Genomic DNA, 25,710 nt, shown 5'->3' on the forward strand with positions numbered 1-25,710 from the left:
TTTGAGACATTTCGCCAGCAGATTGGAGTTCGCAGGCCGGTGCTATGGAAATTGAGATAGACCTCCAAGTGCCAGCCGTCATCCAGGAGTCCCCAACGGGCAGATGGCAGCGAGACTCGCTTGTGGAATATGTCTAAAGTGGTTTAAGCTAATAGATACACTTATTAGTTTGCATAAAGCTGAAGTAGATTAAGCTAATAAATTTGCTTTATATTGAATCACACATGGCTTCTTGTATTCATTTTGACTAGAACTCAGAGAACACATTAAGCACGTTCAGCCTAAAAATAAGTACTCTTAAAGAAAAAAAATTTCACTGATACAGTTGCAGGTAGAGAGACCCAAGTGACCCAATCAGTGGTCCACAAAATAGAATAGCCTCCAAGCTCAACCACTTCCATGCAATGCTCCCCTTGTGGCCTCTAACTATTAACTTGTCTGTACCTACAGAAGAAATGCACATAGTGGTAGCCCACATCATAGAGGTGCCAGTAGGGAAATATCCCGAGACTGCTGCATTTGAATCACATAGGCTCAAAAACATCCCCTTTACTCCTCAGACAAACATTCCAAATTACTCTAAAACACTAGATGCAAGCAATACCTTTGACATATATCTTTTATTTAATGGCTTACATACATTTTTTTTTCCTTTTGACTTTTTTTCTTTCAGCTCCTGGGTCTCACATTTATTTGGAAACTTCATGTCTGGATATCACTGTTGATGGTGTTTCACAGAAGTAAGGAGCTAACTAGAACTATCAGTAATCTTGCCACACACCTACACACACAATTTGTTCACAACAGCTGGAAATCCCCTGTACACAAAAGCAAGCTGAAATGTCTCACTCAGGCCTCAGTCTGCAGAGAAAATCATGGGTGCATTCAGGAGAACTTCTGACAAGCTTCTTCATAATTTTAGAGTTAATTTTTAGAGTTCATGTTGTATTTTTTCATTGTTTGATATGCCAGCAATGTTGTTATTTTGTTGAGTGGAAGCTCAAATTATTGTGAAAAAATTACCCAAGTGATTTAGTAGGTAGAATTTACCATATCTCTTGATTCCTAAATAAGAGTTTTGAAATAATTGAGCTTATACTAATTATTTTCATTGTACCTTTTGCAACATACACATAATGCTATGTTAGTGGTTTAGACAAAGTGCGTGCAATTGGGGTTATTGTATTGAGTTAGATAAAAAGTTGGTTAGCAGCAGAAAATAAAGAGCAAGATTAAATGGGTCTTTTTCTGAATGGCAGGCAGTGACTAGTACAGCAGGGCTCAGTACCAGGCCCCCAGCTATCACAACGTACATTGATGACTTAGAAGAGGGAACTAAGTGTAATATCTCAAAATTTGCAGGTGACACAAAGCTGGGTGGAAGGGTGAGCTATGAGGAGGATACAGATGTTGCAGTGTGATTTGGACAGGCTGGGTGAGTAGGCAATGCATGACAGATGCAGTATAATGTGGCTAAATGTGAGCTTTCGGTAGCAAAAATAGGAAGGCAGATTATTATTACTTGAACAGCTGTAAATTGAGACAGAGGAATGTATAGCAAGACCGAGGTGTTCTTGTGCACCAGTTGCTGAAAGTAAGCATGCAGGTGCAGCAGGCAGTAAAGAAGGCAAACTGTAAGATCACTTTCAGAGCAAAAGGATGAGTACCGGAACAAGGATGTCTTGCTTCAATTATACAGGGCATTAGTGAGGCCACACCTGGAATATTATGTGCAGTTTTGGTCTCCGTATCTGAGGAAAGACGTTCTTGCTGTAGAAAGAGTGCAGCACTGTTTTACCTGGGATAGCAGGACTAACATATGAGGAGAGATTGTTTCAGTTTGGATTGTACTATGTTAAAGGTGTTGAAAAGTGTAGGCTATTGTCCCTATGGCAGAAAATCATAAACAACTCAGACAATTATGTTGCTATGGTTCCAAACTGGCGTTTGGAAGAATATGGGGGGCATCTCATAGGAACCTATAAAATTCTAACAGGCCTAGACATGTTAGATGCAAGAAGGATGTTCCCCATGGTGGAGGAGTCCAGAACCAGGGGTCACATTAAGGCTAAGGGATATACATTTTAGGACTGAAATGAGAAATTTCTTCATCCAAAGAGTGGTGAGCCTGTAGAATTCACTCCCACAAAAAGTGGTTGAGACCAAAACATTGTGTGTTTTTAATGAAAGAGCTGGATACAGCTGTTGTTGCTAAATGGATCAAGGCATATGGGTTAGGGCAGGAGAAGGGTATTGAGCTCGATAATCAGCCATGATTATAATGAATGGTGGAGCAAGCTTGAAGGGTTGAATGGCCTACTCCAGCTTCTATGTCTTATGTTTTTATTTGGACCATTGGTTTAAATTTGGTTTGTTGCATATTTAGAACCATAGCAACATAATTGTCTGAGTTGTTTATGATTTTCTGCCATAGGGACAATAGCCTACACTTTTCAACACCTTTAACATAGTACAATGCTTCACAGGAACTAAACAAGCAAAACTTGACACTGAGCTATGGAAAATATTATCTCATGACCAACTGGAGGTTTGTGTACTGGAAATCAAAATTTAGAGAATCCAATTAAACCACCAAGTTGCCCAATTTTACCTAACTGCTTAACTCAGGTTAAAAGAATATGAAAACTAGGTTTTCCATTCACAAGTAAATAACAATTTATTGTGATTAAACTATTTTAATCAATGGCAAAAATGAAACATGAATTGCTAGCTTAATCACGGTTTTGAGTTGGATGCTGTGTCTAGGACGATATGTAGTTGACTTCAATGGTTTGATACCCAAACTACTGATTATATTCTGGGAAATTTTAAATATTGTATTTCAATTGGTAGACCATATCAAGTAAAAAGAGTAAGTTAATTTTTCCACTACTAATTGAGCTGTAATGGCCTTTAAAGGAATAAGTTCTGGAACTCAGATTGACTTATCGATAATTGTAAGTTTCTTAATGATCCTATGTAATTACTAACATTCAACTGAATGGTTTTCAAAAATAGCTATAAATATTAAAAGTGCCAGTTTGATTACATGTTGATGTTTACCTATTACTGGATATTTGTGATACATTTTACAGAATTGCACTCCATCCTTTTGAAGTCTTAGCCATGTAAAATTCATGTTTATTGATGCCTGTTTTCCCTATTCCTGTATGTCCTGCTTTAGAAATTTTATGTGCGACTTGCAATGTCTCTCCATGATATTTGGGTAGCACCACTTTCCGATAAACAAGCATCCATTCCTCATCTGCAGGTCTGTGAGGGTGTTTGCACTGTATCATCAAAACACTATACTTAATACAATAGCGTTCCAGAATTCCTGCACACTAGCTGCAGTGTGAGCTCCCTGTGGTAACTTAGAACATAGAACATAGAACAGTACAGCACAATACAGGCCCTTCGGCCCACAATGTTGTGCTGAACTTTTACCCTAATCCTAAGGTCTATCTAACCTCCATCCTTACCTTATACTATCATCCATCTGCCTATCTAATAGCCGTTTAAATGTCCCTAATGAGGCCGACTCCACTACCCTCTCCGGCAATGCATTCCATGGCCCAACCATTCTCTGAGTAAAGAACCTACCTCTGACGTCTCCCATGTATCTACCTCCACTCACTTTAAAACTATGCCCCCTCGTAATAGCTACCTCCACCTTAGGAAAAAGTCTCTGGCTGTCCACTCTATCTATACCTCTGATCATTTTGTACACCTCTATCAAGTCACCTCTCACCCTTCGTCGTTCTAAAGAGAAAAGCCCTAGCTCTTTCAACATTTCCTCGTAAGACCTTCCCTCCATTCCAGGCAACATCCTGGTAAATCTCCTCTGCACCTTTTCCAACGCTTCCACATCTATCCTGTAATGAGGCGACCAGAACTGGACACAATACTCCAGATGTGGCCGAACCAGGCTTTTGTATAGCTGGAGCATAACTTCACGGCTCTTGAACTCAATCCCTCTATTAATGAAAGCTAACACACCATACGCTTTCTTAACAACTCTATCCACCTGGGTGGCAGCTTTCAGGGAATGTGGACATGACCCCCAAGATCCTTCTGCTCCTCCACACCGCCAAGAGTTAACCCTGTATTCTGCTTTCAAGTTTGTCCTTCCAAAATGAATCACCTCACACTTTTCAGGGTTAAACTCCATCTGCCACTTCTCAGCCCAGCTCTGCATCCTATCAATGTCCCTTTGTAACCTAGAACAGCCCTCCGCATTATCCACAACTTGACCCACCTTCGTATCGTCTACAAAATTACTAATCCACCCTTCCACTCCTTCATCCAAATCATTTACAAAAATCACAAATAGAAGAGGACCCAGAACAGATCCTTGTGGTACACCATTTGTAACTGAGCACCATGTTGAATATTTTCCGTCCACTACCACCCTTTCTCTTCTAAGGGTCAGCCAATTCTGAATCCAATCTGCCACATTTTCCCCTATCCCATGCTTCCTTACCTTCTGCATGAGCCTACCATGGGAAACTTTATCAAACGCCTTACTTAAATCCATGTATACCACATCCACTGCTCTACCTTCATCCACTTGTTTGGTCACCTCTTCAAAGAATTCAATAAGGTTTGTGAGGCATGATCTACCCATCACAAATCCATGCTGACTATCGTGAATCAAACTGTGCCTATCCAAGTGATCATAAATCCTATCTCTCAGAGCCCTTTCCAATAATTTGCCCACCACTGACATAAGACTAACTGGCCTGTAATTTCTGGGGTTATCCCTATTCCCTTTTTTGAACAAGGGAATGACGTTTGCCTCTCTCCAATCTTCTGGCACTATACCCGTGGAAAGTGGGGACGAAAAGATCATCGCCAGAGGCCCTGCGATCTCTTCCCTCACTTCCCATAGAATCCTTGGATAAATCCCATCAGGCCCGGGGGACTTATCTATCTTTAAGTTCCTCAAAATTCCTAGCACATCTTCCTTACTAACATCGACCTCCTCTAGCCTACCAGCCTGTTTCACACTGTCCTCCTCTACAATTCTCAGTTGTGAATACCGAAGAAAAGTATTCATTAAGGACCTCTCCTATCTCTTTAGGCTCCGTGCACAAATTCCCTTTACAATCCTCGATCGGCCCTACCCTTTCTCTGGTCATTCTCTTATTCCTCACGTACATGTAAAAAGCCTTGGAGTTTTCCTTGATCTGATCTGCCAAGGTTTTCTCATGCCCCCTTATAGCTCTCCTAAGTCCTTTCTTCAGCTCCTTCCTGGATAACTTGTATTCCTCTAGAGCCTTTTCCGTTCCTTGTTTCCTAAACCTTACATAAGCATCCTTCTTCCTCTTAACCAGTTGTTCGACCTCTCTTGAGAACCAAGGCTCCCTCACTCGACCACATCTTCCCTGCCTGCTAGGGACAAACGTATCGAGCACACACAGTATGCATTCCTTAAACAGTATCCACATTTCAATAGTGCTCTTAGTTAACTTAGTTAACTCTGGATCTGCTTTCTGATGTAAAATAAAGAATTCTCAATCCTGGAGATCTGAAACAAACAAAAATAGAAATTTCTGGAGAAACTCAGCAAATCTGGCAAGATCTGCGAAGAAAAGAACAGTTATAGTTCCGAGTCGAGTGACCTTTCTTCAGACAAAAACAGAAATTTCTGGAGAAACTCAGCAAATCTGGCAAGATCTGCGAAGAAAAGAACAGTTATAGTTCCGAGTCGAGTGACCTTTCTTCAGACAAAAACAGAAATTTCTGGAGAAACTCAAAATTCTGAAGAAGGGTCACTCGACTCGGAACTATAACTGTTCTTTTCTTCGCAGATCCTGCCAGATTTGCTGAGTTTCTCCAGAAATTTCTATTTTTGTTTGTTTCTGCTTTCTAAGCATCAATTAATGAAATGTGCCAAAACTCCATTTAAATTATCTTCATCTTCAAATAGTTTCAGCTACCGCAACACCTTTATGTGGTATTTCCGTCACCTCGAATACTGGATTTTTTTTAGTGATTGCCCTGATCAGTGCACAAGATGTAACTGTTCCTGAGCAATTCTTTTTATCCTTGACTGGACTTTGCCTGACTTTACATAAAGCTATAACTTTCACTCTTGCTAAATCATTATGCAGGAGTAATTCTATTCTATTCACGGGTAATGTCTTAACCAATTCTACTATCTCTATTCCAGATAACAAATCACACTCCAATTGCACTTTGTACAGTAGAAGTTGGATATACTCTCCACCTATCTGTTTATGTAAACTTTTACTTTCATTACACTTTGGGGGGGAAATCAAGATCCTTCTTAAACGAGAGTTTGAGTGTCTCTTATGGCCTTTAATATAGTTATGGATTTAATATTATTGGGAAAAAACGACAAAATAGTCATATCGCTCATCTACCCTCTTCACTTCACCTGCACCATGGAAAGCATCCTATCCAGATGCATCAAAGCTTGGTATGGCAACTGCTGTGCCCAAGACAGCAAAAAAATTCCAGAGAGTTGTGAACGTAGCTCAGTCCATCATGCAAACCAGCCTTGCTTCTATTGACTCCGTCTATACTTCCGCTGCCTTGGGAAAGCAGCCAACGTAATCAAAGACCCCTCCCATCCAGTTATACTCTCTTCCATCGGGCAGAAGATACAAAAGTTTGAAAACGTACCAACAGATTCAAGAACAGCTTCATTCCTGCTGTTATCAGACTAATGAATGGACCTCTCGTATATTAGAGTTGACCTTTCTCTGTACCTTCTCTGTAACTGTAACACTATATTCTACATTCTGTTCTATTACCATGATGTACTTAAGTAAAGTATGATTTGACTGGATAGCATGCAAAACAGTACTTTTCACTGCCTTTTGGTACGTGTGACAATAATAAATCAAAATCAGGGGTATGTACAAACCTAAACTTGAAGGAACACTGTCCCCAGAGGATTGTATGGCTGAAGGAGGCTACTAAAGAAGGCAACAAGTGGGAGGAATTTGAAGGCAACAATGAGAATTTTAAGAGGTGACATATTTAGACATCACAGCTGTAAGGCTGCACTTTCGTGAATGGGGTCTTTCAAAGGTGCTATGAATCTGCTTCAAGTAAAATTTTTAACTGAATACAAGTATCTAGCATTCTGTAACCTGTCTAGAAAATGCAGACAATGTTTTTCAAATGTGAAAGCATTCACTTGAAAATTTCATATTGTTTTCTTTTGGATAATTTGTAGGATACTATCTTTTATCTGTGGGCCATTTACAAAGATTAATCACCCCCTTCAATTTCTAATATGGATATTTTCAGATTTGTATAATGTCTTTTTTGCTGCTCAGTGGAATTGCTGGCTCTTCACATCATGTCAGTAGACATACTGCACTTTAGTTTGTCAGGTATTAATGTTGGTGTTACCCCAGTATGTATTTCATAAGTAGAGGGAAAAAAATTATATCAATGTGATTTTGATTGTATAATTGGCATCCACGAGCACTCTAGAACTGAGAGTAGAATGATTTACATTTACTGGGACATGGATATGTTAATGTACGTATGTTATGCAGCTGACATCTGGCAGATATAATGAAGTTTTACCATTTATGCAGCTTATAAAACAAAACATACAACTCTGTGTAACTAGCGCTTGTAAAAAAAAAGTGATGCATTGAAATACTGGTGTTCTCAGTTAACATGTATAAATTTATGCAAACAGCAAGAGATTCAACATTTGACATTATACTAGAATCCAGTGATTGAATTCCAAAGCATTTTCCAATCATTCCATAATGTTTAGAAATAATTTTTAAGAAATAATTGCCCTTTAGGGAAGGAAACTGCCATCCGTACCTGGTCTGGCCTACATGTGACTCCAGACCCACAGCAATGTGGTTGACTCTTAACTGCCCTTTGGGCAATTAGGGATGGGCAATAAATGCTGGCCTAGCCACAGACACCCACATCCCATGAACGAATAAAGAAAACAAAAATAAATTTGAAGTATAATGTGTCCATATCCCATTATACTCAATGCACAAAATGTAGTTAATCTACCCAAGAGAGCAACTTTTCTATTAAAAATTATAAGAAAATTTGGTTTTGTACTTAAAAGAATGTCCTTGCAGTGTTTTAAGTTTAAATTGCAAAATTATGAAATAGACAATTTTTGATTTATGTAACCAAGCCAAAATACACTTTTAACGCAAGCATCTTCTTTTGTTTGCTTTTATTTATTTATCAGGATGCATGTGCAAAAATATCACAACAATTTGAATTTGCTGTTTAAATTGATACTTTTCATTGGTTTTGTATGCAGTGCTTTCAGTTTACACATCAGCGATTCTACACATACCAGATTGACACTTTTACTGATTTTAGCATGTTGTCAGTGGACAGTGTAGACTAATGCTATCTGAACAGGGAAAATAGTGTGCTGTGAAAGCATCCGTAAGTATAAACCTACACTAATTGTGTAATCTTTAAAGCTATAAAAGAGATTGCAATTTTGTCAGTTTCTAACATTGAAAGTTTAACTTTTAATAGAATTATGGTTCAGTGGACTGCTTGAAGACTTACAGAATTGAGATTCGCACCAGCTGCATTTGTAAATGGAATGTTCAAGTTATGCATCTCCGGCAGCTGGTCTCACACCACCAAAACAATTAAAATTGCTTGTGGTTTTCTGCAGAGAAACTAGTTTGGTGTTGCACTTCCTGTATCCATGTGACATAGTTTTCACAAATGAAAGGAATATTGTATGACCAATCCATTAGCTGACTGTGTTTCAAAATGTGTAACCACAGGTTTAGAAACTATCCAATATCCATTTATCATTTGGTAAACAATATAATCGAAAAAAATCCCCTAAATAATACAGATTAAGGATGTTAATAATAGTAACTACAAATTAATAGGAAATACATTGACAACAAATTCCAATTCAAAACTAATTGCAATTTTTTTTTTTTTTCTATATGTGAATCAAGTTTGTCATGAGAAATATATTTCACTTCATGTTAAAATGCTTGTAGTTTATTCTATTGAATCTGTTGTTTAACCCCAACGTTTTACAACCATCTGTTTCCTCTCTTGCACTGCACACAGTGGCAGAGAAACAACTAATTAAAATGTTGCACTGTCCTTTTTGACAGATAAAAGAACAATTTTAGGCCTTTCTTGAACAGAATTAAGAACAGCTGTTGAATTACATATTCATTTATTTTGTTAATAGATTCAAAAATAGCTGAGAGCAATTGAAAATATAAATAAATAATGTGCAAAATTTTGACCAATATAAATTGATGATCTCATTTTATTATGGAAATACAGAAATCACACAGTCTCAATTTAAAAATATGAAGAAGTATTTTAAAGTGTTTTTCTAATTACTTATCCATTACTTATGTCATGAACTATTATTTTAGTACATTCTTTTCAACATTTGTTTAAAAGTGGAATAAGGGTCTAACATCCTCAGTTTATATTTGAAGGATGTGTTAATTCTCAGTTCTAAAAGCGTGAGGATTACTTCATTTTTAAATCAGAAAGTGAGTTATTCCCAGTTTCTCTCAGAATGGAGAATTCATTCCAAGCTTGGTATCAAACTGTAACTTCTGTTTCTTTTGATAATGCATTCGCATTCTGTAAATACAAAAACATCCAAACAAAATATGTCATATTTGTTCACTTGAGGCATTTTGTCTGTAGTCAGCCAGCTGTCAAAGATATGCAGAGACCAATCACTCTACATGAGTTATGAAACCAAACAATTGTGAAAAGCCCAACATGCATCAGTTCTTTTTATCCCAAGTTGCATTTCACAATAGGATGCATTCCACTTAACTAACTCCTGAGAACTTAAGCACAGGCTAGCATCACCCAAAACCTAGGGATAAACTGTGCATACGGACCTATTAGGATGCAATCACTTTAAAACTGGACAGCATGCCAGCACAAAACATTGCTAAACTTTCTGGTACTTCTTGAATTTGGACCACAGTACCCATTAGCACATTGGTTTTCAGGGTTTACTGGACTTGAGAAGGAAGGACGCCAGTTCCCAGAAGCAGATCCACCACTCTACGTCCAAACAGGAAGCCTGGCTGCTTAGTCAACAACAGTGGCCTGGTGTATTGTGGGCCTGTTCTGTACAGCAGTTGGCATTAGAGCATTAATGCAGCTTCAATTTCCCATTGACTCAAATGTCGCCATGAAATTGATAATTCTGAAAGAGATCCTATATACCCATTCTTCCTGCTACTAACTAGTAAGTAGTGATTATTAAGTGGATTTGAGGCTAAGTGGTACGATGAACACATTAGCCTTTCACAAAACATGCCTCATCATGACCCAATTAAAAAATACTGCATCCTGGAAACATGAACACTTGTTTACATTCACCCTTCAGGTACTGCATTCCTATGGTGATCATTTCAAACCTTAGCTTCTTCAGGAGCTGGATGGTTGAGATCTACTTTTAGCACTGTGCAAGGATACATGCAAAACATGACATGGCAGCACCTCCAATCATCTAAAAAGTGAATGCTTTGCAACCATTGAGGAGAAATTAGCCTCACAGTAGTGTCAGTCTCTAGGTCAAAACAGCTGGAGATGGATGAACCAAGTGCATTGAATTGGACTAGATGTTTCTCCTAAAGGCAATGGGCCAGTGTAGGTTGCAGCCTCCTTCACAAACCATTTCCCCATCTTGTCACAAATTCTATTTACAGCTTGGTGTTTCATGTCACACATGAGGTGAAGACATCTCTTTGTTGAATTGTTGGGAACTTTGGACCATGACGAATTACTTGAATATATTGTCTTATACATTACAAGTCTAATCTGCATTAGGAATCTGCTGTCACTGAGAAGAGATTAAAAAGATCTAATTTGGCATGATCACGGGGAACTGTTTATAAATTGAAGTTCTGAAATTTATGACAACTTCAAAGTAGGTGGGGGGCTTGAATCGCCAAATAAGTTACCTTTGAGGTGTCTTTTTCAAATTATCGATAACCAAAGAACTGAACTTCAGGGCAGCCACCATACCAAACTGGTTAATCTACTATCAAGATGGCAAGTCAGGAGCACTAAGACAAAAACAGAAAGAACTGTGGATGCTGTAAATCAGGAACTTTGGTTTTGAGCATTAAAATAACCTCAGGTGAGGTTAGTCACACCCCATTGGTTAATAGGAGCACTTAAATTCTATTAGAAAGCAGAGATTCCAACTTCCCCTTTAAGAGGAGGTGATGATGTTATGATACTGTCACTGGTCTAATAATTCAGAGACCCAGATGATATTCTGGGGACCCAGATTCAAATCCCACCATGACAGATGATGAAATTTCAATTCAGTAGGATATGGAATTAACTGTCTAATAATGACCATAAACTGATTATTTATTGTTGTAAAAACCCATTTGGTTCACTAATGTTCTTTGGGGAAGGAATGCTGTTGTCCTTACTTGGATGTAACTGCATGTGACTCCAGACCCAACAGTGATGTAACTGCCCTCTGAAATGGCCTAGCAAGCCATTCAGATGTATTCAAACTACTAAAAAGTCCCAAAACAGAAATGAAACCAGTGTGACTACCTGACATCAACCTAGACACTGGAAACAATAACTGGAAACTCAGCCCTGCTACCTCTGCCAAGCCTCCTTACCAACATGTGGGAGCTTGTGCCAAAATTGAGAGAGTCATCCTAAAGATTAGTCAAACAACAGCCTGATGCAACTGTTCTTATGGAATCATGCTTTGCACACAATCTCAGATATAATAACATCGCCATCTCTGTGTATGTTTGGTCCCACTAGATGGACAGATCTAGCAAAGGCAGTGGCACAGAAGAAGTTATTCTGAAGAAGGGTCACTGAACTCGAAACAACTCTGTTTTCTCTTCACAGATGCTGCCAGACCCATGGAATTTCTCCAGCAATTTCTGTTTCTGGGTGTAAAAGATAAGATGGCTGCATTTGCAGTAATCTTCAACCACAATGATCCATCTCAGTCTCCCCCAGCATCAATGATGTCAGTCTTCAGCCAATTTGATTCAGTGCACATGATGTTGAGAAATGACTGAAGGCAGTGGATATTGCAAAGAATATGGTCTCCAAAAACATTGCAGCAATAATACTGAAGACCAGTGCTCCAGAACTTTTTGTGCCTCTAGCCAAGCTGTTGCAGTATAACTACAACACTGGCATCTCCTGAACAATGTTGAAAATTGCCCAGGTATATCCTGTAACAAAAAGCAAGACTGTTTCAACTCATTCAATTGCAGCCCATTAGGGGATGATGTTTAGATTCTCTGTTGGAGTTGGGCATTGCCTAGTGCTTGGAGTAAGACTTCAACCCACATCTTCTGACTCGAGGTAAGAGAAAATCAATTGTTGGCACAACTCAAATACAAAAGTGAAGTGTAGCTACTCACAATTGAACAAAAATAAACTAAATTATGCTGCCAGAAGTTTGGCCTGAAGAAGAACATTTCCTGATCATCCAAGAAATTCTAGAGGAATAATGGGGATCATTCTTTTAATAAAACTGACCACAATTTCTGAAGGTTGCACATGCATGGACTGAACCAGAAATCCAGAAGTTGATACTTCTGGATACTTCCTGCTGTTAAGACACCCCATTCCCCACGCTGTAGAATGTATTCAGAAGGAAATCAATTGAATTGATGAGAACTTTTATTCCTCTACTTGTTAATCTCACTACAAAAACATTTTAAAATGTTATACATTGTTGATTGAGATGTAATTGGATTTTTAACTGTATACTAACTACAAAATTATTGCTAATGACACTCACTGGCCTTGAACAGGTAATTTTCTTTTTGTGGAATGTCCAGTTTCTCTTTATTGATTGAAAACACACATTTTCTAAATATTTGTTTATTTTTATTTTAGCTCCTACTGTAGTATAATCATTATAATTTATTTTGCTTTCTGAAAATTTTGAAATGAAGCATAAAATGTTTTGTAACTTGCCATTCTGCTATGTGCGAATACTATCATTTGCTTATCTATTTGCTGATATCACAGCTGTTGAAGCCTAGGACATGCTTCTTGATATGGCACCAAATTTAAACTGCTGTTGGGAAAGGAAAAAGTATGTACCAAAAAGATAGTTCTTTGGTGGTACAGAACTTAAGTATTGCTGGAAAATGGCAGATTTTGTCAACCATGAAGAATACGTGTATCAATGATGATTGACAGATAACTGCCAGGTTTTGTTTGAATTTTAAACCAGGTAGGTTGACTCTGGTCAGGCCATTGCAAATTTTAGTGACAGTATGATTCTAGGTAGGTAGGCCATATATACCAATAACTGCCAACAGATCATTTCAAATGACACATCCCTACAGCCATTCATTACTAGTGAGGGTACTGACTTGTCCATACTGGTGTGCTATTAAAACTTGCATCATAGTGTCCACCATTAAATTTAATTCTGTAATTGGACATATCCTGGATATGTCAGTCAAGCTTGCTGTGTAACGCACTTGCTTGCATGGAAGTCGCGTATTTTAATACACAGGGTCCAGTTCTTAACAGACAGAAAAAACTTAAACATACACTGTCAACTCAGCAAAATAGTTGACCAGCATTCACTGGTTCATTTCTCAAGACAATGCAAGTCTTTTAAAGTCATGGAGGACAATTGGGAGGACCTTTGCAGAGATGCAATATCTCAGTGTAGCTTCAAAATCCGGTGATCTATTGGTAAGGTTAGTTTTTGTTAAATTCAATAATGACCAATAGATATGATCAAAGTAGGATGAGGATTGATCCCTGCAATATTCAGTGGAAGTAGACACAACATATTAGTAATGATTTACCAAAAAAAAATTAATCCATAGAAAATGACATGGCTTGCTTATTGTGGAACCAAATACATACTAACGTTACGTTTATTTTTTCAGCATTTAAAATGTTTATTTTGACTTTGATTAATTCTGCAAGAAGTACTCTTGTGGTTGCATAGTTGGCTGGGCAATTATCATGAGCATGTTATTTGCATTAAGTTACTTTTGGATTAGTTTAGGTTTTGTCACTCCAACTCGCCACTATTTTGTGTACTTGGTTCAAATCAATGTTCATACTTCTGCCGACTAGGGACAGTAAGTGCACAAGTAGCTCTATGGCCATATTGCCTTACATGGAATCATTAAAAATGTGAATCCAAAACTCATAGCTAAAGATCCAGAAAATAGTTTTCCAAATACCAATTGTGGACTGTCCATTACATTCAAATTACTGTTCAGTTTGCAGGAATTTGCAAAAAGGGTCCGATGAGTGCTAACTGAGTCCATGAGTGGGTCAATGAATGCCAACAATGTTTCTGGTGCATACAAAGCAAATGGCATAAAAATAAAAGTTATTGAATTCACTCTGCTAAATACCTATTCACGGGATAACTCATTTTTTCAAAAGAATTTACATTAATAGAATAAAAATCCTTCAGGTTGCTTGTTTTTGAAGTTGAAATATCAATGACAAGAGATATTTGATGACAGCTTAATTTAGTGCACACAGATGACAGCTCAATTTACGCTCAGCAATTTACACTGAAATGCGGAATGTCTTTGCCCAGTTTAAATGTAACAGCAGAGATAAAAGAATTCACATCCAGCTTGTGATCCCCAGGTCAGGCTTAATTAAAAGGCCCCACAAGAATGAAATAAAATGATCATTGGTGATTTTTTTTGAAGAATCCCTACAGTGTGAAAACAGGCCATTCAGCCCAACTGGTTCACACCAGCCTGCAAAGGGCATCCCACCCAGACCCATCCCCCTACCCTATAATCTGCATTTTCCATAGCTAGCCAACCTAACCTACACATTGCTGAACATTATGGGTAATTTACCATGGTGAATTCACCTAACATGCACATCTTTGGACCACGGGAGGAAACCCACACAAACAAGGAGAGAATGTGCAAACTCCAGACAGACAGTCGTCCATAGGGTGGAATTGAAGCTGGATCATTGATGCTGTGAGGCGTCAGTGCTAACCACCGAGCCACCATACTACCCAGGACTACACTGTTGACAGAAGCATCAACTTCAAGGGAAAAAGTAACTTGACTTACTGATGGTGGCTTGTCAAAATTCCATCGTATAAATAATTACATGAAAGAATATAAGCTACTTCTTCCACTGGGACATGATTAAGTGTAGTATTATTCAGGATAGCAATGTTTGGAGTGCATTTTTTCTTTAAACTATTGTGTAATTTCTGTTTCTGCAAATTTATGGACTTTTGTACAAGTATTCATATTCACCTGCATTTATTGAAAAGTCTTATTTTTAAATCTTTGATTCATTGGAATGAAACTGATCTTGGATAACAGTATAGAATGGACGATATTGTATCAGCAGCCTTCCTTTCACACTGCACTGACCTTGTTGTCCATTGTAAATACCAAGTAGCTGCCACAAGTAATTCAGGATAACATTGCACAAGTCCTTGCAGATCTCCTTTGTTCCACAATACAAATCTGTGGTCATTATTAATGATGTGGATTCTTCCTTTACTTGGTAATTCAACTTCTGTAACAGTTCCCATACCACCCTACCTGCACTTCGAGGAATATGAATGTACAATTAAGAACTATTGGGCTTTATTGATTACAGAAAGAGCCATTGTAAAAATATCTAGTTAGTGATGTTTGCTTTTAAGAGTAGGGGGCGGGTAAATGCTTTGAGTGCTATAACAGTTGTATGTAAGAGAAATCAGGAAAAGGCAATCTCACCTCACTGTGACTTTGACGCTGAAATCCCTTCATCTGTGGGAGACATCTTACTACCTTAACACAGATGGCTTTGCTAACATGAGTATGCTATGTAGGCAGAGTGCCAAAGTCTAACACAGTTCCTATTGGCACCTCTCCAGGAATTCAGCTCGCCATGAGCAACCATAACCATGCAGGAATTCTGCCAATGACTTTGCTGGAATCATTTTCTCAAACTAACATGATTGTCAGTGCTTTTACCAGTAAAGGTCATCAGGAAGACAGGCATTCTTTCCCTCCACCGTGAAACTCACACCAACTGGTCAATGACCACATCTGATTTAACTTCAAATTGCAGAACAATGATGCTTTTCTTTGAAGTGATTGGAACTTGCCAACTTACTTAGTAATCTTATTCAGAGGTTTTCTTCTTAACATTATCAAGTTTGATTGCAAGTCTCTATTATGTGTTAATTTTACAAAGCAAATATTGCACGGTGCTTTTTTTCAGGAATTTTAAACAAAATGAATTCCCAGCAACCAAATCTCTGGATGATATGTGCAGTGCAAGTTCAAGGGTGGGGGAAATACTGAGGGTGGGGGCAATGGTACAAAATGTACTCTGGGTGAAGGATTTCAATGTCCACTATGAAGAGTGACTCAGCAGAAACACTATTGATTGAGCTGGTCAAGCTCTAAAGGACATAGCTGCTAGACTAGGTCTGGAGCAATTGGTGAGGGAAACAACATGAGGGAAAAATGTACTTGACCTCATCCTCACCAATCTGCCAGCTGAGGATGCGTTAGTCCATGACAGTTTCAGTAAGAGAGTGGAGTAAAGTTCTGCCTTCATATTGAGGATATCTTCCATTGTGTTGTGTGGCACTATCACCGTGCTAAATGGGACAGACTTCGAACAGATCTAGCAACTGAAGACTGGTTATCCATGAGGCGCTGTGGGCCATCAACAGCAGCAGAATTGTACTCCAGCACAATCTGCAACCTCATGGCCCAGTATATCCTCTGCTCAACCATTACCATAAAACCAGGGGATGAAATCCTGGTTCAATGGAGATTGAAGAAGGGCATACCAAAAGCAGCATCTAAGCTGTACAATCCTGCCACATCCAGTTGTAAATAGCGGTGGACAATTAAACAACTCATTGGAGGAGGATGCTCCACAAATATCCCTAACCACAATGACGCAAGAGCCCAGCACATCAGTGCAAAAAATAAGGCTGAAGCATTTGAAGCAATCTTCAGCTTGAAGTGCCATGTGGCTGATCCATCTTGGCATCCTCCAGTGGTCTCCAGCATCACAGATACAAATCTTTAGACAATTCAGTTCACTCCATGTGATATAAAGAAATGGCTTGAGGCACTGGATATTGCAAAAGCTATGGGGCTTGTAAACATTCCAGCAATAATATATAAGACCTGAACCAACAACCACTACCATCTTCCAACAACCATCAGAACCTGTTGCCTCTCTAGCCAAGCTCTTCCGGTACAGTTACATGACTAGAATCTACCTAACAATGTGGAGAATTGCCCAGGTATGTGCTACATACAAAGACTGGAGCAAATCTAACGTGGCCAATTACTGCCCCATCCTTCTACTCTCAATCATCAGTAAAGTGATGGAATGTGTCATCAACGGTGCTATCAAGCAGCACCAGCTCAGCAATAACCTGCTCACTGACACCCAGTTTGAGCTTTGCCAGGGCCACTGAGCCCCTGACCTCATCATGGCCTTAGATCAAATGTGGACAAAAGAAGTGAATTCCAGAGATGAGGTGAAAGTGACAAGCCTAGACATCAAGGTCACATTCAACCAGATGTGGCTTCAAGGAGTCCTAGCAAAACTGGAATCAATGGGTATCAGGGGGAAAACTCTCCACTTGTTGGAGGCATACCTGGCACAAAGGAAGATGGTTGTGGTTGTTGGAGATCAGTCATCTCAGCTCCAGGACATCTCTGCAGGAGTTCCTCAGGACAGTGTCTTCAACCCAACCGACTTCAGCTGCTTCACCAATGACCTTCCCTCCATCATAAGGTCAGATGTGGAGATGTTTGCCGATGATTGCACAATGTTTGGCACCATTCATGACTGAAGCAGTCCAGGTTCAAATGCAACAAATTTTGGACAATATCTAGGTTTGGGCTGACAAATGGCAGGCAACATTTGCACTACATAAATGCCAGGCAATGACTACCACCAATAAAAGTGATTCTAACCACTGTCCCTTGACATTCAATGGCATTACCATCACTGAATCCCCCACTATCAACATTCTTGGGGTTACCATTGACCAGAAACTCAACGGGACTCGCCACATACATACAGTGACTACAAGACCACATTAAAGCCAAGGAATACTGCGGCGAGTAACTCACCTCCTAACTCCCTAAAGCCTGTCCACCATCTACAAGGCACTAATTAGGAGTGTGATGGAATACTTCTTACTTGCCTGGATGGTTGCAGCTCCAACAACACTTAAGAAGCTCAACACCGTCCAGGTCAAAGCAGTTGCTTGATTTGCATCACATTCACAAACTTCCACTCCTTCCACCACCAACACTCAATAGCAGCAGTGTGTACTATCGACCAATTGCACTTCTGAAGTTCACTAAAGATCCTCAGACAGCACCTTACTAACCCACAACTATTTCCACTTTGAAAGACAAGGGGAGCAGATACATGGAAACACCACCACCTGCAAGTTCCCCTTCAAGCCACTCACCATCCTGTCTTGGAAATATAGTGCCATTCCTTCACTGTCACTGGGTCAAAATTTGAGAATTCCCTCCCTAAGGCCATTGTGGGTCAAGAATGAGGACTGCAGTAGTTCAAGAAAGCAGCTCACCACCACGTTGTCAATGACAACTAGGAGGCAATAAATACTGACACAGACAGTGATGCCCATGTCACATGAGTGAATAAAAAAACTCACAATTCCATCTTCATTTATACCTGACTGAGTCCTGGGGAGGAATCCAGTAGTTGTTCTCTGTGCCTGGACAGATAAGCCTGAAGAACATGGGACATCTGCTCAAGAAGCGGTACTTGCCACATCCAATCAAATGCTTTTGACAGTAAAAGTCAGCAAGTGCAATAATGTGGCAGCCAACTAATTAGATATTCAGCATCAAGGGGCTTGGTCAATTGTGTGCTGGGGACAGCAGGACATCACTGATCTAAAATTACTTGACAGGGTCAGAAGTCGTGGTGCTATATTTAACAGGCACACACATAGGCACAGGTTGCTTGCAATCCAGCAGCACCAGTCTGCCTGTGTGGGTGGAAGTTTTGAAAGTTCAACTGTTACTGCAAAATCCTGCTTCAACTCTCCTGAATGACAGCACCTATTTCTGCAACTACTTGCCGATCTGACCTCCATTAGAAGGTGGCACGTGACCCTTTTGTTATCAGCCATGCCTCAACCTCCCCCTACAGTTGCCACCCAAGTTCAAATTAACAGCTCAGCCATCTGTCCTCTGGTCCAACAATGGTCCTCATACAAGTCAAGAAGCTTTTACCTGCTCCAAATCTGCCAAGAAGACTACCTTGACTGCCACATACCAGTTATGAATCTGAAGTCGTGTTTCTCATTTGCTACTAAGTTAATGGCCAAGGTACAATTTAATCTGGTAACATTAAGCAGAATTTTTCCCAGCCCCTAAGTAAAATTGGCTGTGGTGAAAAATTTGGAAAGATTGGGTGAGATGTCCCCTAAGGCAGTCCTTGATATCAACACCAAAAAGTCACATCTACCAACCAAATTCTAGAAGTCAAGATGAGATTCTCACTAATGGGCAGCAAGAGGTCTATGAACAGGGATAATTGTTCATTATTACCCTCATTATTACTTAATCTCACCTCATTGATATGCACTCTGCCAGTGTCCTAGCCACCAAATAAAAAGTAGAAAAGAATTCCTTACATGAAAATTAGAGCGAGTACCTGGTGACTCCGGTTCGCCACTTTCTCCTCCAGACCTTAGTCATGGACACCTGGCCAGCAACCAACCCAGGGAGTTTTTGGAAGATAATTGGCCATTCCTGTGGGAGGGAGGATGAGGAACTTAATTGTGAAGATTGGAGACAGGATGCAAAGGGGTTTACAATAGTGAAGGGAGGGTGCAACTCTATACATAAGGGAGGGAGACAATAAAACTGAGTCTGGTATTTGTGGCTTCCTCCTACAGTCTCGGAGAGAAGATATTGTCGCTCTTCTGCTCCACCCCATCTACCAGGTCTTCATGTTCCTGTCTGCAAAGCAGGGTGCCAATTTCCCCTTGTTTGTTTGGTGCAGGCAGATATAATTAACCATATTAGGCAGCTCCAGACTACCAGTACTTGTCACAGTGCGCAACAGCTTTTTAAATATGGCATTGTGTCAGGGATCCCTGGATATTCTAGGAATAGCTAGCATCATGTGAGGGATCCGCCATAGGATGTGGTCCACAGTTAATAACACGCATTTGGAATGTTTGCACATTAAATCTTGGTAGGCCTTGCAGAAAGAAACCCTCCATGAAATTCAATGAAAGTAAAACAAGCAATTTCTGGTAAGATTCAGACCCATGATTTTTAATGTGTATGTATTTAAAGCTAATGCATTAAGAATAGATCCACACTGCTCACTGTTGGGAACATGACTGCCTTTATTTTGCCACCAATTTAATTTGAAAATCTCATCTCACCATTGGGAAGCTGACATTTTGCCTCCTGCACAATTAACTGAACATGCATGCGTTGGTTCCCACTTATTTGATCTACCCTAGATTCTGCTCAAACATTCAATGGGATATTTACGTTCTAGTTATTTTCAATCTTTGTAAGTGTTTCAAATGTTATGGTGACAGAAAGAAACATCTTCCCTTTCCATCATTCTAATTATTTCCATAAAACCTTAACTGTTGTTTCTATTCTCTAATAATGTCTTAAAACTGAGAGCAGCTGAAGCCTTCTAAATCCATCAATATTGCAAGTGACAAGAAACTGCATTTATTTCAATGTGAGTGAGGTGTTTGGCCAGTTCCGAAGGACAAATCTCACACAGATGGCAGCCTCTCTGATGGAAACTGATTCGAATCAATGAGCATTCCATTAAGGGAAACCTGATTTTAAAATTGCCCGGGGCAGCACCCTCCCTCAGTGATATCAAGTATAAGCACTTATATTTACATAGCATTTTTAATATAGTAAAACAAATCTCAGGATTGTAAAAGAAGTAAAATTGGACAGCAAGCCACATAAGATGGTATTAGGAGAGGTCATAAAAGCTTGATAAAAGAGGTACATTTTAAGGAATGCTTTATAGGAGCAGAGAAAATGAGAGGAATGTAAATGTTAAGGAAGGAAATTCAAGAGTTTATGGCCAGGGCTGCTAAAGAACCTGCCATGATGAACCACGAAAATCAGAGATGCACAGAAGGTCAGAGTTTGGAGAAATGCAGAGATCTTTGAGGGTTGCAGGTAAGAGGCCAGTGGGGGTTTTGAAAACAAAAGATGATAATTTTCAAACTGTGATGCTGTTGGACTGGATCTCTATATAGATCAGTTATTATCATTACACTTGTTACTTTAACATCCCTATAATAATCTCCGGTGTAACTTGGGAGGTGGCATGGGCCTCATTACATACATTCTACTGCTATGTAGGAGTTATAATTAGTGTCGTGACTCACATATTTGCACTAGCCTCCTAACAGCCATTTTGTTTGGACCTTCAAATAATGCAAGCATACCGGATCATTGCACAATAAAAGCATCATGGATGTTCCCTGAATAACGGATATTACTTAGCTTTGACAGCACTGAAATATGCCATTCGGCCTCAATGTGCTATGCCAAGGTTCAGGCTCCACAAGCCTCCTCCCACTCTACTTCATTGAACTCTTTTAGCAATACCTTTTATTTCTTTCTCCATGTATTTTTCAATTTTCCATTTAAATCATATTGAAACTGTTCAAAACATCACATTTAAATCTGTGTGCGCATAGATTGCTATGTGTGTTTTTATACATAGGCATTCAAGGTTACATGTGCAAACCCACAATCAAATGGGTTGCATCTAAAAACAGTTTCTAGAATCTTGAGCAACCTGCCGAGCAGTAACAAATATGGATTTTACCCCAGCTGTCTTTGAGTCAGTGGTAGTCCAGAGGAGTTTGCCTTGGGACCACAATTATGTACGATGGAAATAAACATTTCAAATTTGGGCGTTATGGAGGTCTACAGCACGCAAAAAGGTACTTCAGTCTATTGAGTCTGCACTGGTCAAAAACAGACACCTAAACTATTCTAATTGTGTCTTCCAGCAATTGGCCCACAGTTTTGTATGGCTTGGAAATGCAAATGTGCATCTAAATACATCTTAAATGTTCTGCCTCTAACACCCTCACAGGCAGTGAGTTGCAGATTCTCACAGGTTACGGGAAGAGTATCCCACAAAGAAACTGTGATATTTACTTTTACTTTAGGCAAGCTGTGCATCCTCATTATTCAGTGTGAATATGTCAGTTCGACATACCACCCTAGTTTGACGTTTTGTGTTAATCAAGCAGCACACAGGTAGGAAGAAACTGTTTCAAGTGTCATTTTTATTTGGGTGCTAACACAAGAAGGAATATCATTCTCTTGAATTTGATAATGGATGAGATATAGCTCTCTTGAGTATGGTAATCACAGGATCATGTCTTCAACCAATGGTAACAATTGGTAGTAATAATAATGTCAATCATGATATCCACTAATTGTCTTCTAGAAAGTTTTCTTGCTTACTTTGGCACCAGTTTTGATTCAGAAACAGCAGGTGCTTTGCTGACACTGACTTATGATTACAAAGGGTGTTTCTTTGAAAATTCATGTTCCAGATCTTGGCATAGAGTCAGTAATGCCAGGGAATCTAATTTCTTTGATTTTTTTCCACTCTCCTCTTCGAATATCCTGACTAGATTTCTTCCATCAGCTTTTAATGCTGACGGCAACAGCGCCAGATATCCAGCACCGAATTATAAATCTTCAGGAATGAGACTTATAAGGAGGAATGAGACTTAATGTACAGTAGAAGTGTTGGGATTTTTCAGATATTTAAATTATTTGTTGCTTTACCACAAATTTTCGGATCTTAGATTTTCTTTGCTGTGTATAGTATAATAGAATTATCTCTCAGATAAAAATTTTTCAAAGAAACCATTTTGTTTCTAATGAAGAGGTGTATTATTCATTACAAACAAAAAAAAACCTTTGTTCAGTTTTAACTAATTTTTAAAATTATGATCAACACAAAAATGCATTCATATCTCAAGTTATACAGATGACCAAGTCATCAATTGCTTCTCTAAGTATGGACAGATCATGATATAGTCTGCAATGTTAATCAACTGCTAATTTTCCCTCAACTATGACCTTCACAATACCCAATAATGAGAAGAGTGGTAGACTATCCATAAACACATTAAGAGCAAAATGTATAATTCATACTGCTAACAGATGCCACAAATAGCTATGTTTCTGTTCAATTTTGCATCCTTAATACTCTTCCTTGTTTTCCTGAAGAACTGACTCACACTCGGATATGCTTCCATTGTTGCCAGTACTGCACACTCAAGGTGCCCAGACGGAACAACCAACAGATGTTATATGTACCTAAGTTTCTATTCAATTTCCCCTTTCCCCTGCAGGCCTGAAGGTATTGTCTTAAAACAGGACATGATTTCACTGCTGCCAATATTTCCCCCACATAGTCATTCTGAGGCCAACTGTACCACCACCTGTTTCTGATCAGTAGTCTAGAACAGATGAGGTATTTGAAATTGGCCTCATTTATTCTACATGGCGTAGTGCTGCACCAGAAAGCATCTTCACCTACACGACCATTAAGGGATACACTCACATTTGTCACTGTTCCTAACTTATTTTGTAACTGCATAGTTCAATTTGGAGTTTTGAACGAACAAAGCCCAAGCCAGCAATCCTTCTTCTCTACCCCTGCTCCCAGAGACTGTCTCCTTATCACCTGGGTTAGTAAACTGGCTAGGATTGCTGGATCCATATGAACAGTGTTGCAATCCCCCTGTGGGAATCACAAGCTAAAATAACCAAAGCTACTAAACGGCTCCCAAATCGAGGAAGTACCTACAAGATTTCACTTGTTGCAACTTTTGCTTTCACACAAATGAAAACAAACACAAATTAAACAGGAGTACATTCTACTTAAAATTAAAAAAAAAGGTAAATTTCACTTTAAATAATCAATAGAAAGATATTTTACACAAGCACAATGCCCATATCACTCAATGATGACAATCCCTCAATGTCAGCAGAACAACGTAGCTAGTCATTGACTTTGGGAAGCAGAGTGGAGGATACACCCCTGTCTGTATTAATAGTGCTGACATGAAGATGGCCAAGAGCTTCAAGTTCCTAGGAGTAAATATCACCAGCAATCTATCTCGGTCTAATCACGTCAACAAAGCACACCAATGCCTCTGCTCACTAAGATGCCTAAGGAAATTTGGCATGTCCACAATGACTCTTACCAATATTTATAGATATACCATAGAAAGTATTCTATCCAGATGTATCACAGCAACTGCTCTGCCCAAGACCACAAGAAATTACAGAGAGTTGTGAACACAGCCCAATCCATCATGAAAACCAGTCTTCCTTCCATTGACTCTGTCTACACTTCCCGCTGCCTTGGAAAAGCAACATAATCAAAGACCCTCCCACCCTGGTTATACTCTTTTCCATCCACTTCCATTGGGCAGAAGATATAAAAGTTTGAAAATACATACCAAAAGATTTAAGAAAAGCTTCTTTCCCACTGTTATCAAACTTATGAATGGACCCCTCATAAATTAGAATTGATTTTTTTTCTGCACCTTCTCTGGAGCTGTAACACTATATTCTACATTCTGATCCACTATCCTGTTTTACTTATGTAACATATGATTTGGCTGGTTAGCACACAAAACAATACTTTTTACTGTATTTTGGTACAAGTGACAATAATAAATCAAAATCAAAATCCCTGTGCACCTGTGAAACTATACAGTTCCACAAAATGCTGCTTTTTATTTACAAAGTGTAGGAGAAGAATTCTATCCTATAGCAGCTTCTCTCTCTAAGTTCCATTTATATAATTATCCACATGGCACAAATTTGTAAACCTTTCTCCCTCAGGTCATGACAGTTCTGAAGCTGTAGTTTTCCAGAGTCCCTTTTTAACTGGCCAACGAAGAATACCTTGTTTCACATTTTGGCCCCTACTGGAAAATATTACCTTCAGGTTATAGATCTTTTTAGTCAGTGCACACATTGCCTCCCAAGAGCCCCTGCTTCCTTTTCTGTCAAACAGAGAAACAACTGACCTCTTCCAGAGATATATTTGCTTCTTCTCCTCAGAAGAATTCATTGTGTTCCTCTTTCTGTCTTTGTCTGTCTTCTCTTTGAACCTGCATCTATGTTAAGATTTCCTTTACCCTCTAGCTCCCATGCCTGCAGCTCACCTTTGTCTATGCCTCATGCAGAGTTTTTAGATCTTAACTTCCTTTCTTTTGGCACCAACAGAAGTCCAAGGTTTCCAGGTCATTTTGTTATATAAAAAAACACAGATCTTACTGTACAATTAATACAAATTCTTACAGATATTTTTCAAACACTCTTAAAAGCAGTTACAGATTCCCTAGATATTTTAAATAAATTACATATTTTCCTTACAATACTGCTTTTATATGAAAGGCTGCCACAACAGTATTATTCAATTCAATTTTGCTTTGCAAATAATCACTAATTTTACACTAGAATGTAGCATTAAATCCGAACTGATAATTTTAGGGGAAGCTTCAACAATTGAGATTTCTTATTTATGTACTTGTAGCAATTTTTTCAATCAAAATTATTGACAGGAAGAACGTCATCCCTTGAAAGATGAATAACTGCAGAGCTCTCTCATAAATCTGCCTCTTCAGTGGTTGTTTCC

This window comes from Rhincodon typus, chromosome 21, assembly GCF_021869965.1.
Source record: "Rhincodon typus isolate 14 chromosome 21, sRhiTyp1.1, whole genome shotgun sequence".
NCBI classification, from domain to species: Eukaryota; Metazoa; Chordata; class Chondrichthyes; order Orectolobiformes; family Rhincodontidae; genus Rhincodon; species Rhincodon typus.